General features: G+C 39.6%; 1 long non-coding RNA gene across 4 annotated transcripts in view; it reads right to left on the reverse strand.

Annotated features, from left to right (window-relative positions):
• The window catches only part of LOC119877431, a 152,155-nt gene extending 139,162 nt beyond the window's left edge, over positions 1-12,993 (reverse strand). The window contains exon 1 of one of the 4 annotated variants that reach the window (XR_005376953.1): positions 12,784-12,993. This is a non-coding gene — a long non-coding RNA (uncharacterized LOC119877431). The remainder of the gene's footprint in view (positions 1-12,783) is intronic. The other 3 variants (XR_005376952.1, XR_005376954.1, XR_005376955.1) reach the window with 3 other exon arrangements.
• Between the last annotated feature and the right edge of the window lie 259 nt (positions 12,994-13,252).

Below are 13,252 nucleotides of genomic sequence, written 5' to 3' on the forward strand. Positions count from 1 at the left end.
TTGAGAAATGGATTTAATTTTTAACAATGTGAGTGAACCCGAATGGATTTTCATTAACTCCAGGTATAAGAGTGGCAACAACCTAATGCCAGAAATCCAGCAACAATAGCTAGGGTCAAGGATTCATTCTGTTGGGAAGGAAAATTTTTACTCTACCCTTCAAGATTCTTCTGGCTGGTCTAAGAATTAAATTGACATGAAATAGATTAACAGGAGAAAATCAAATTTAATTACATACTTACCAGGAAACCACACAGACATGAGATTTCAAAGACAGGCAAACTGAGGTTTATATGTCATCTCAAACTAAGGAGAAGGGAGTAGGAGTCTACTACTTCAAAAGAAAGGAAAGCAATTCAGGAAGATGAAAAAGACGATATGATTGGCCAACAAATGTTTGCCAAGGCCATTCAGAAACAATGGGACAGAGAGAGGAATTTTAACAAACACTTTGCTAAATTCCTCTGGGCCTACCACACCAAGTTCACCTTATATTGTAGTTATTTGTGGTGACCATTTTCTGGAGCAGGTGCTCTATCTAAATTATTTTAAACCATTAGGGGGAAGATGAAAGTTTCTTCCCAGTGTTTTGGGCCTCGTTATTTTAGCTTGAAATAATCTTTTTTAAAAAAATGTTTATTTAAACTCAATTTGCCAACATATAACACCCAGTACTCATCCCATCAAGTGCCCCCCTTAGTGCCCATCACCCAGTTACCCCAACCTCCCACACTCCTCCCCTTCCGCAACCCTTTGTTTCTCAGAGTTAGGAGTCTCTCATGGTTTGTCTTCCTCTGAAATGATCTTCATGACTAAGTGGTATGGCTTGGGGCAGCCTGCCTTAGGGCCCCTACAATTTCAAAAGGAAATTTTTTAAACAGCATTTTTTTCCATCAATATTTGATACCACGACAACTAGTGCTTAATATGTTTAAGTAAATATCCAATGTAATAGAATTGCATGTCTTTATTTTCCCTTCTCTTTAAAGTGTAGATGTATATATATTCACAGTCACATGATTTGACATTGTCACATAATCAGCTCAAATTTGAAGAGCAAAATATTTAGCAGAAATAAAATATTCTGGTATAAAAATGAATCATAAGTCATAGCTTTGTCCTGAACATCAAATAAACATTTTTGAATTTCCTAAGAATGTGACTTGATGATTTGAGCAGTAATGACCTCGACAACTAAACAAGTATTATAGGAATGACTTGGGATCAAAGACAGATGAATGAAAATGTGTCTCAAAGCACCAGCAGATGGCAGGAGAGGAGAAAAAATTCCAAACTCTAAGAGCTGATCAGCTTCCATGCTAGAGTGTGACAATTTTTTAATCATTTGTCTGCCAAGCTGTCAGCCTAGTATCTCCTTCTCTCTACCTATTGTGAAGACATAGGAAGTCTCTGACAGTAAGTCAAGAGTTCAGGGCATTTTGCAAAGGCCTTTATAGTGGAAACATGACACATTTCTTAACTGAAATTTGGCTTGTGGAAAATGCCAGTAAAATACCTGCTAGTCCTGGGGACTTTTGGTGTCTGCACTCCAGCCTTGGTTCCACCATTAACTGGTGCAGTGAGGGACAGTCACTGGGGTTCAGTCTCCATATCTTTTTTATTTCTATTTATTTCTATCTTTATTTTTTATTAATTAAGTAAGTAAGTAGGCAGGCTCCACACTGGGTGTGGAGCCCACCATGGAGCTTGAACTCAGACTATGAGATCAAGACCTACGCTGAGATCACGAGTCAGACACTTAACTGAGTGACCCACTCAGGCACCCCACTTCTATTTTAAAATGAAAGGCATCAAGTACTACCTAATGACAAGAGCATACGGTTTTAAAGTGAACCAAGTATGTCTTCTGAATACTTTTTTAACTTTCTCTTCTTTTCGAGAAATATTTAATGAGACCTGTGCTCTAATCATGATGCATGAATTAGCGGCCCTGATGCAGGACTGCAGTGGTATCTATGCCTGGGGTGCCTTTCCCACACAGTCTCCAAGGAACCCCCTAAGTGGCTGCCCTGTTGAACTCAGACTAAATGGATTAGGGATCCCTAGATTCTCTGAAAGGGATTTAAAAGGCTCAAATCGAAATTTCTTTACAACTCCCTTGGGGAATTTTTTCAAAAGTCATGTGTGTATGGGAGATGTGTGTATATATACAATACATGTCATTTCAATGACTCACAGATACTCTGCTTTAAACTATTTTTTTTTATCCCTTACTTGACTGTGTGACTTAAATCAGCCATTTAAATCTGTTGTGCCTCAAATTTCCCATCTATAGAGTTAATATCTATTGTGTCAAGTTATGGTGAGCAGGGCCATTTGCAGACATTCATAGGCACTAGGTATTTTACAAGTCCTACCTTACAAAATAATAAGCATATTTAGAAGACACTTATACACCTTATTAAATACAAGACATTGTTTTAAAAATATTCAAGAGAATTGTACTCTTTTACTAAAAAATGGTTAATATTGGGGTACCTATGCGGCTCAGTGGTTGAGCATCTGCCTTTGGCTCAGGTCGTGATCCTGGAGCCCTGGGATCAAGTCCTGCATCAGGCTCCCTGCAGGGAGCCTGCTTCTCCCTCTGCCTAGGTCTCTGCCTCTCTCTGTGTGTCTCTCATGAATAAATAAATAAAACATTTTAAAAATGGTTAATATTAATTTCACTTTTGCAGTTTTCCTTTTGTGTTTTGGACCAATATATTTTTGCCAAGTCTCAACCATTTTTATAATTTGTTGCAGAGCCATAAGCCCTAAACACTTTCCTGTAGGGGTAACAGATAATACATTTCTTGTTGTGAGGTTTAAATGAGATAATCCACATGAAAAGCTTCCAACTATGCAGACCCATACAAAGCACTTGACAAAATGTCAACTGGGATTATTAATTGTCTTGACTGCCTAAATTCTGAGACTATCCAGAGACACAAGACCAACTAGAGGGGGATGCTGACGCACTAGCTCATGGCTCTCAATCCTGCCAATTTGAACGCCTGTGGATTTAAAAATGCTGATGCCCAGACCACTTGCCAGGTCAAGCATAACATACTCTCTGGGGTGGAGTATTTTTAACACTCTCCAAGATGACTCCCTATACAAAGTTGAAATCACAGAGCTAAGTAAAGGTGAGCATTCTTTATTATTTTTTTTAAGATTTTATTTATTTATTCATGAGAGACACACAGAGAGAGAGGCAGAGACACAGGCAGAGGGAGAAGCAGGCTCCATGCCGGGAGCCCAATGTGGGACTCCATCCAGGTCTCCAGGATCATGCTCTGGGCTAGAGGCAGCAGCTAAACCGCTGAACCACCCCGGGTTGCCCCCAGCTGTTTTCTGACAATCCTGATGCACACTGATTTTGAGAGTCACTGTTTAAGGAAACACGTTTGTGTTCTGTCAGGATTTCAAAGCTGATTATTAAAATTCTAGGATAACGCAGTTTGAAAAGGCTGATGTTACTTAAGTCATAGCATGCACACACACACACACACACACACACACAAAATCATTTTCTTCAAGTGGTTGACAAACAGGTTCTCACCACCTCCACCTCAAACTACCTACTCAAGTAGCAATCACACTTTGAACAAAGAGATGTAATTGTCACAATTGTCTTTCCTTATATACATGTTAAACTCCCCTGGTCCATATTCTGACTCATATCAAGAGCAGAACATATGTGAATAAAGTCAGGGTTTTTCCTCCCTCTGTATTCTATTAATTCTATGATCTATAAATTCTCCTCCCACAAAAACTCTTTACCAATTTCCCTTCGTACTTTCTTTAGACCTCAGGGTTCACAGTACTGCTTTGAACCTTCTTTACATTTCTCCTTCATACAAGTGATTTACATGCCAAACGTGAGCCTGGACCTAGTCAGCAGGGAGGGTTCCTTGGTCACTCATGTAGGGCTCCGGGTAGGAATTTCTTACTACTTCCTGCCTTCTCCTGTTTGGTGGGTAACATTCATCTCTGTTTCTTTCAACGTATTCTTATTAACTTGGTCTGTTTCCATTTTGCATTTGCCATATTTCATCAAGTAACCCTATTGAATGTTATCTCGTTATTAGCAACTCCAACAATTCCAATGTATTTGAATGTCTACCTTCAAAGCACTACTAATACCTTGTGATTTGGCCACAATTTAGAAACTGTCAAAACCCACTTCCCTAGGATGAGGACTATAATCTGAGTAATGACCCTGGCTGGTTTTTACTCATCTCTGTCCCCATCTTTTCTCAAATCCCAAATTTGGCCCTTTGGCCTTCTAATGGACTGGCACCTATGCCCCAACATTCCTTTCAGTACAATTTCTAGCTCTACCTCTTTAGCTCTACCAAAGCTAATGGGTAATTCTGAAACTTAGCTACACTTGGCTACACCTTAGGACAACTAAAGTCCTTCAAAGAATACCAATGCTTGATTTCAGGCCCCAGAAATTCTGATTTAATTGGTCAGTCTGGACTTACCTGAGATATCAGAATGTGTTAAAGCTCCCTGGGTGGCTCTAATACAACAAAATTTGTGAACCACTACCCTAGAGGGACACCCACCTGCCAGGATGGCCCCCACACCTCCTGTACCTTAGAGTGGCTCTACAGGCCTGATTACCTGGCACTTTGCTGCCCTCTGCTGGCTTCTCTCAGCTTCACCTCCAACAGGCCAGACCATCTGAAAGCTGGTTTAAAAGCGATTAGAAAAGTAGGTTGCAGGTATCCAAAAAATCTAATATATTCTAACTCTCCTTTTTTAGTTCCTTTTTTTTGTTTGTTTTTTTCACCTGAAATAGTATCTGAGCAGGAAACTAGATTTTTTTTTTCCTAGCCAGCTGCCTATTTTCTTGGCTAAGTAAGAGATACTGACAAACTGTGTGGGTCAGGAAAGAGGAGAAAGATGCTGATGTGTGTTCAGAGACACCCCTGACTGGGAGGGTCAGAGAAGAGTTCTGTGGAGCACAGAGATCTTTCTGAACTCACTGACAGGCTGGAGTAATGGAATTTTTTAATTTTGAGGGTTTCCTTTTCTGTGCTCATGCTGTACTTTATCACAACAATTGCAATAATATCTGTTGACTTAAAAAAAATCCTTAATTCTTGTTATGTGCCAGCTTTGGCTGTTGGTGCTTCACCTCTCATCTTACAATTGCCCCCATTTTAAAGATAAGGAAAATGTCTCAGAAGAATTGACTTATCTAAGAAAGCATAGTAAGATAGTAAGTGGCTGTTACAGGCTGAATTGTGTCTCCTCTAAAATGTGTATGTCAAAGTCCTACCTCCCTAATTCCATCTCAGAATGTGACTGCTATTTAGAGGTAGGGTTTTTAAAAAGGTAATTCAATTAAAATGAAGTCATTATGGGAGTCCTAATCCAGTCAGACTGGTGTCCTAATAAGAAGAGGAAATTTGGACACAGTCATGCAAACAGAAGACGATGTGAAGACATGGGGGGAACACAGCCATCTACAAGCCAAGGAGAAAGGCCTGGAACAGAACCTCTCTCATGGCCCTCAGAATGACCCAACCCTGTCAACCAACACTTAAATCTCAGATTCCCAGCCTCCAGAACTGTGAGAAGTAGATTTCTGTTGTTTGCCACCTTGCCACCGTGGCACTTTGTTCTGGTAGCCCCAGCAAATATACAGGGACAGAGTCAGGATTTGAATCTAGACCTGGAAAATTTCAAAACTTTGCTTACTGAATCACAGAACAACCTTAATCCTGGAAACTGTAAATTATTTTATAAGTGATTTTGAAAGTATTATAAAGCACTCTCATAAAGTATTATGCTCATCCATAGTAATTACCTTCTGCATTTCCGCAGCCAAAAAGAGTCTTGCTTTGGTGAAAATACCTTTATATAGTATTTCACAATATATCTTTACATATAAAGTTCTGGGCTTTTCTCTTTGGCTATGCTACAAAATTCTCCTTTCAATGCTAGAACTTCTGTAACCTCAAGGTTCAATTCAATCTAAAATTGCTTTCGTTCATCTTCTTCAGATCATAAACACTCCTCATTTTCACCTCTGTTATCTGATTTGCCTCCCATGGTTACATTTTTCTGGTAGTTCTTCCCTACTCATGAGAATTCTGAATAGTCACATGATTTTCCTATTAAGTGAAAAAAAGATAAGCATACTACCTTTTCTTTTTCTAATAAGCAACTAGATAATTTAAATTGTCCATTTTAGCTATGCCCTGTGATTAGCTAATGATCTCACAAACTGCTCAGAAAAAAAAAAAATTCATCCTTTTTTTTGTTGTTGTTTTGGAAACTTGCCTTTTCTCTTCTTTTTTGTATAATAAGCTCCTTGTTGATTTCCACTCTAAGCTATCAAAAAACTCCTACCCACCTTTCAATCATTTTTACCTTTGTCAATGAAATAACAACCACATATTTTTGGATCCCACTTCCTTCTACTGACCCCCTCTTTAGTTCACTCATTTGTTTTTTAAAAACTTTTTGTTAATGCCTTTTCAGCATTTTGAGGCCAGCAGGCAAAATTTGTAGATCATACCCGTATTGCAACATCAGGATGAAAATACCACAAACATTTCCTGGGCCTTCACAGACCACCTGAGGTTTCCTATGATTCAGAACATTGAGACAGTCCTTGTGAATCATGTAGTCAAGATGACCACAGGATTAACCTCACTCCACCAAGGAGGATAAACAGCTGTTTATAGATGGTATTTATACGCAACTAAGGGAGTCTTGCTGGAGGTTTTTTAGTGAGTTGGATCCCAGGGATCCTTTGGAGACATAACCTACATCCCACACCCGTGTGGGTTTAGAATGTTCAACTCTCAGAGAAGGTTTCTTTCATGCACTGCTTGTGGGTACCCTCAGTACACAACACAGGCTTCTCAGCTGGAAGAAACAGAAAGTGACCCTGAATGATGTAAGCAGAAAAACAATTTATTGAAAAAACTATATTAGATAGCTTCCAGAATTGTCATGAGGGCCAGGGAAGTGAGCTCAGAAAACAGCAGAAAATGAGGGCAGGCAGTGCCACACCTTGGCACAGATCCATCTAGAAGGAATAGCACTTTTACTTCCACTAAAAGTACTATGGTAGCCTTTAAAGATGGAACACTACTCAGGCTGCAAAATGTATTCTTTGCAGGTGGTAGTGGCTTTACATCTCTACCACCAGACTCGAATGTACACCAAACAAATGTGATTGGCCTAAGTGAGGTAAATGCTTTTCAGCTGCCAAGAATGCTGTGTAACTGAGCATCAGGCCTTTTTTAATTCTAAGGAAAAATAAGTCGTTTTTTGGGTATTGAGTTTGATAAGTTATTTATAGATTTTGGAATACTAACCCTTTATCATATATGTTGTTTGCAAATATCTTTTCCCATTCCATTCCAAGGGTTGCCTTTTAGTTTGTTCATTATTTCCTTTGCTGTGCAGAAGCTGTTTATCTTGATAAAGTCCCAATAGTTTTGCTTTTGTTTCTCTTACCTCTGAAGATGTGTCTAGCAAGAAGTAGCTATGACCAATGTCAAAAAAGTTACTGCCTATATTCTCCTCTAGGATTTTGATGGTTTCACATTTAGGTCTTTCATCCATTGGAATTTATTTATTTTTTAAATCTTTTTTTTTTTTAATTTTTATTTATTTATGATAGTCACAGAGAGAGAGAGAGAGGCAGAGACACAGGCAGAGGGAGAAGCAGGCTCCATGCACCGGGAGCCCGACGTGGGATTCGATCCCGGGTCTCCAGGATCGCGCCCTGGGCCAAAGGCAGGCGCCAAACCGCTGTGCCACCCAGGGATCGCTGGAATTTATTTTTTGTGTATAAGAAAGTGGTCCAGTTTCATATGTGGAATTTCAAAAACAAAACAGATGAACATAAGGGGGAAAAAGAGAGAGGCAAACCAGAAAACAGACCCTAAACCATAGAAAATAAGATAAGGGTTAGTAGAGGGGATGTGGGTGGGGAGGTGGGTTGAATGGGTGATGGGGTTAAAGAAGGCACTTGTGTTGAGCACTGGATGTTGTAAGTGATAAATCACTAAATTCTATACCTGAAACTAATGCTAAACTGAGTGTTAACTAGATGGAATTTAAATAAAAACTTGAAAAAGATTCTAAGTAGAAATAGACTCTGCCTCCTACCAAGACTCATAAAAGGAGACATCCCAAACATAGAAGCATGGGTTTGGATGCTGAATAACAAATAAAAAGTACAGATATCCTCCACACTCCACTACTTCCCATCCCAAACCATTGCTACTAGGTGGTACAACAGAATCACCCCTTATTTCCAAAAATGTACACTTCACAAAGGAAGAAAGGTTAAAATCTCATTATTTACTACATCCCAATCTAGTTGAGATCAATTATTGTAGTTTTATCATGATCCTGTCTCCATATTCTCCTTTGGACTCAACGAGATAGTTAACCATTTCCAACACACCGTATACAGCACAATAACATATAGGAAAAGGAGAGAATTAACTTAATAGATGAATTTAAAAGTTAGCCTAAGTAAATACACAAATTACTGCAAGGAAGGGAGTATGGTACAAATCATAGGGTTGTGATCCTCATTTTTACCACTAGTCCCTTGGCAATGGTTGCTACTTATGACTCCTTTCTGCTGGTCCTCATTCCAAATTATTATGATGTCAGCTGATCTGGGTTCCTTACCTGGTGAGATGGTCTATCTCTGAGGGCTCTGACCATCACAGGGAACACTCCAGTACCACACTCACTTCTTCTCCACAGTCTACTGGCAGCCCTATCTCCTTGACACCATCAATTGTGAAAGCCAACACTGAAACCCACTTTGACCTCTTCACCCAAAGGCCACAGAAACCCAAAACAGCCCAGTGGCAGTCTCAGCTTACAATTCAAGGAAAGCAATTTGTAGGTAAAAGCCTTCATTTCTAAACCAGCAGCTGCTAGTCATAGGGAAAGAAGGCACGTTTTTCCAATTGATTTATTAAAAAAAATAATAACAGGCACATCCTCACATTACTTGGTTCTCAAGACCACATGTAGCTAGGAAAGAAAAAAAAAAAAACCCTCATACATATACATCTTACAAGACAGCACCCAAATCTCATTAATGTGTGGTCTCTCCTAGCTGATGCTGTATCAAAGTTCTCAATAAACTATGCCACATCTATAAAGGGTACATTTTCCATATGGAAATTAGAGTGCATAGTCAGACTAGTGAATCCTATGTACATCAACTCATTGCTTTACATGTCTCACTATACGGCAATTTCTCATTTGGAAGGTTGTGAAATATCATGAGTCTGTAAGTATTCAGAGAGTCCATGGATAGTGATGCTGGAAGTATGGCAGGAGGAAAGGCAAATCTAAAGCCACAATGAGATTTTGTTTCACTTCATAGCAGAAAGGGCTCAATAGTGAAAAACATAGCACATAAAATCTACAGTGAAAAACTGTTTTGGAGGGAAACATTTTTGAATCTGTGGAAATAACAAACCTCAAAATAAAAATAAAAATGATATAACTTCAGTCAGAAGATGAGCTAGGCCCTGGATTTTGAGTACATAGAATGTTCTTTCTCTTGCCCCACCTCCTCCGGTGAAATTTAGAAACATCCAACTGATTCGTTCATTTATTCGAACACTTATGGATAACAAATTAGGTATCGAATAAGCTAGTGCATATGTAAATAACCATTGGGTATATAAAGAGGAGTTCAGAAGAGAGTCTGAGGCTGGAGATAAAAATCTCTGGGCAATGGGCAGACAGTAACTGAGTCAGTGAATGTCAATGAGGGGGCCTCAGAAGCAGATCTAGGCAAGAAAGGGAGACATTCTAGTCCTAAACCTTGAGGATATCCAACAGCCAATGAGATTAATAGACTTCTGTTATCTCTCTGTGTCCCTGGGGAACATCTAAATTAAATGAAATATAGCAAATGAAACCTCACTTGTAACATGGAAAACATAATCTGCTATGGAAAAAATGACACAAAGAGAATTCTTAGAATGACCAATGCAGAAACGTGGCACATAGAAAAATTAGGGTTAGAATAATTCTGGAGGTCTCCAGTACTATTCAAGAAGAGATTAATCTTGATTTATTTAGAGAAATTTTTTTGCCTAAAATGGAGCAGTGTATGAATTTAAAATATTTAAAAGAAATGATGTGTAAGCCTTTTTTTTTTTTTTTAAGATTTTATTTACTTATTCATGAAAGACACAGAAAGGCAGAGACAGAGAGGCAGAGGGAGAAGCAGGCTCCCTGCAGGGAGACCTATGTGGGACTCAATCTCAGGACCCGGAATCAAGCCCTGAGTTAAAGGTCGATACTCAATCACTGAACCACCCAGGTGCCCTTGTGTAAGACTTTCTAACCACATTTTCCTCCAATCCTATGGGGCGGAGGGTTGATGATGTATAGAAGTGCTTGAGAAGAAGGAGCTAGTCTTTCATCCTTTGAACCTGGATTAAAGGAGGTAAAGGTGAGTGTGTATATAGAAAAATAAGTAGCACAGGGCAGGAAGAGAAGGTCACATGTGATGGCCTGTGACTCGTAGCAAATCCTGATGCACAGGTGAGTGATGGTTAAATCAGTGGTTTAAAAGGAATGAGTTAATTTTGTCATTTGATAATTAAGGGAAATGGAACAAGTGGCTGGCAGAGAACAAATAAGGGGGACGTACAGGTGTCAATAAAGTTTCTGTTCAGGTAAATCACCAAGAATTTTTACATAAGGTTGCTTAATACAAATTTAAGATAAAACTGCCTTTCGAATGGTAGCACCTTGAGCCTATGGTAGTTGACACCCAAACAATCAGCTATTTATTTTTTAAAAAACAGAGTGTTTAGTGTCTAGGAGACAAAAGTATTAGGTAGCTGATTTTTTACATTCCAGAGCCAGTGGGTTTTCATGGTACAGATACACCTAATTTTTTTTTCTCAGGGAACTAAAGCAAATTAATGTTCTATTCATGGATCTTCTCTAAATAAATCGTAGAGAACCAGAGAGAGGCTGGGAAAGAAAACAAAACAAAAGCCTGCGATATGAGCTAAGACTGCTGTTAACAATTGTTTACCCTCTTTTGTCCTTTCTTCCCCTGTACCATTGAATTTATTCCAAGGGGCCTTAACCACCCCCCCCCCCCCCCCCCCCCCCCCCCCACACACACACACCACCACCACCTACCTCCACTTCACAGGTCATTGGCTAAACTATAAAATTTTAAATCCAGCCATTGTTCACGAGGAGACTCAAGGCCACTCATGCAGGGTCTGTTAGAGCCTACACAGCTGTAAGCAACAGCCCAATTATATCCTACACCAGGGAGTGTCTCCCCATTCCCAAGGAAGGTTAACCAAAACTTAGGATGTTAGATTTTGTTAGTGCTTTTTGCCCCACAAGTGAAGTTAAGCCTAAAAGAAATTAATGATATGTCTGCGTGTCATGGATAAATAGAAAGATCTCATTCAAACCTGTATGTCCTTTTACTAGGCAACATGGACTTCCTCCTAAGTACCTAATTATCAAACTAGCTCCTCCTGGAACTTGATTTCCTCTTTTTAGAGGAATGCTACCAGTTCCTAAAAATATAGGATTTTTTTCTTCCCAGAGTGACAATGCTGCCTATGTTTGTAAAATATACGTTAGGCAAAGAGTCCATTGATCAAACTCTTTTTTGAGGGATTCCTGGGTGGTTCAGCGGTTTGACGCCTGCCTTTGGCCCAGGGCACGATCCTGGAGTCCCGGGATCGAGTCCCACGTTGGGCTCCTGGCGTGGAGCCTGCTTCTCCCTCCCCCTATGTCTCTGCCTCACTCTCTCTCTGTCTATCATGAATAAATAAATAAATCTTAAAAAAAAAAAAAAACTGTTTCCGAAGTTATTTGAATGCTATTTTAAGATTGTTAAATAAGACTTCCATTTTCTATATATGGATTTCTCTAAGGAGTTGTAGGAAATTACTGAATTATATCAGTACACTGTGTTTTCCTGCATATTTTGCTAGCCGGTCTCTCCATTAGTGAAATTGACTTGAAAGCCAATGAAATATTTCAATGAGATAGCAGAGTTTTAATATCAGCTAATGAAACTAATTTCTCAATTCATCTGTTTGCTTTTTCCAAGGGCATCCAACCAAACCTTTCAGAAAAAAATTAGTATGTTGTCTTCCTTTTATTAAATCAACTCTGAGATAATGGCCAAATGCATGTGGAAGAGATGTCCAGCTCCACCATTTAAATCCTTCTGGGCATTTCGGCATGAATCCACTGTTTAGGGCTCATCAAAAAAGCAGCAGCCTGATGAGGATACATGCAGAATCCTGGGGAAGATGGCAATTTATATGTTCCTCTCTTTAGCACTGATTTGCTCTCAGTAAGGTTTACAGCCTTGGTTTCCTCCCTTTCTTTGAACTGGTAAGTATTTATATCTGGTCTGTACATCACCCTCAAAAAACTGGCTAGTGCTACCAGTATTTTTTTTTAATTCTTATAAAGAGACCTCAGATTCTGATCACTACAGCCAATTCTCTCATAAATATTGTTCTCAAGTATTTAAACATAAATTGTTACATATTTATTATTTTACAATCTTATTACCATTTAGAAAAGAGTATGTAATACTTGTTAATAAAAGTTTAAAAATGTATGAAGTATTTGATTACTAACAGAACCCCTATGTTCTGACGTCTCCCACACATCTTATCTTTTAAATGTGCCTGTTTCTCTCCCCCCCACACACTGTTTTCTCTTTCTCCCCACTGCCATTCCCCCCACCCCCTTGCTCACACTTACTTCCACTCTGGCTATCTCTCTCCAGCTTTTGTGTGCTTTCTTATGGCTTCCACTTGTGAGCTGTCTTCAGAGGACTGCGGTTGGCCTCCTGGAGCAGTATCACCCACAAAGGAGGAGAGTTGGCAGGGCCTGGGGGCTACACTTCCCTGGGCAAGGAGCCACAGCCAATGACCAGCCAGTGGAAGCATTAAAACCCAGCTGCCTTACTTTGAGGCTGGTCAAAGGCCTAAGTGCAATTTCCTCTTAAAGGCTCCCATCAGGATCAGGCTGCCACTGGGACTCAGGCAGAGGCTGTACCCTTGCATGGCCTCCTCCCTCCCAGGGCTTACTTCTTCTACCTCCTCAGAGGAATCCTTGGGAAGCACTTACTTCGTCATTTATACAAAAATATTCATCTTTGAGCCAGCTTCGGGGGGTGGGGGAGTCCTAAGACACCATCAAAAAGGTTTCCATGTCTCTAATATTACCC

The sequence above is a fragment of the Canis lupus genome, chromosome 23 (genome assembly GCF_011100685.1).
Source record: "Canis lupus familiaris isolate Mischka breed German Shepherd chromosome 23, alternate assembly UU_Cfam_GSD_1.0, whole genome shotgun sequence".
In the NCBI taxonomy this organism is placed as follows: Eukaryota; Metazoa; Chordata; class Mammalia; order Carnivora; family Canidae; genus Canis; species Canis lupus.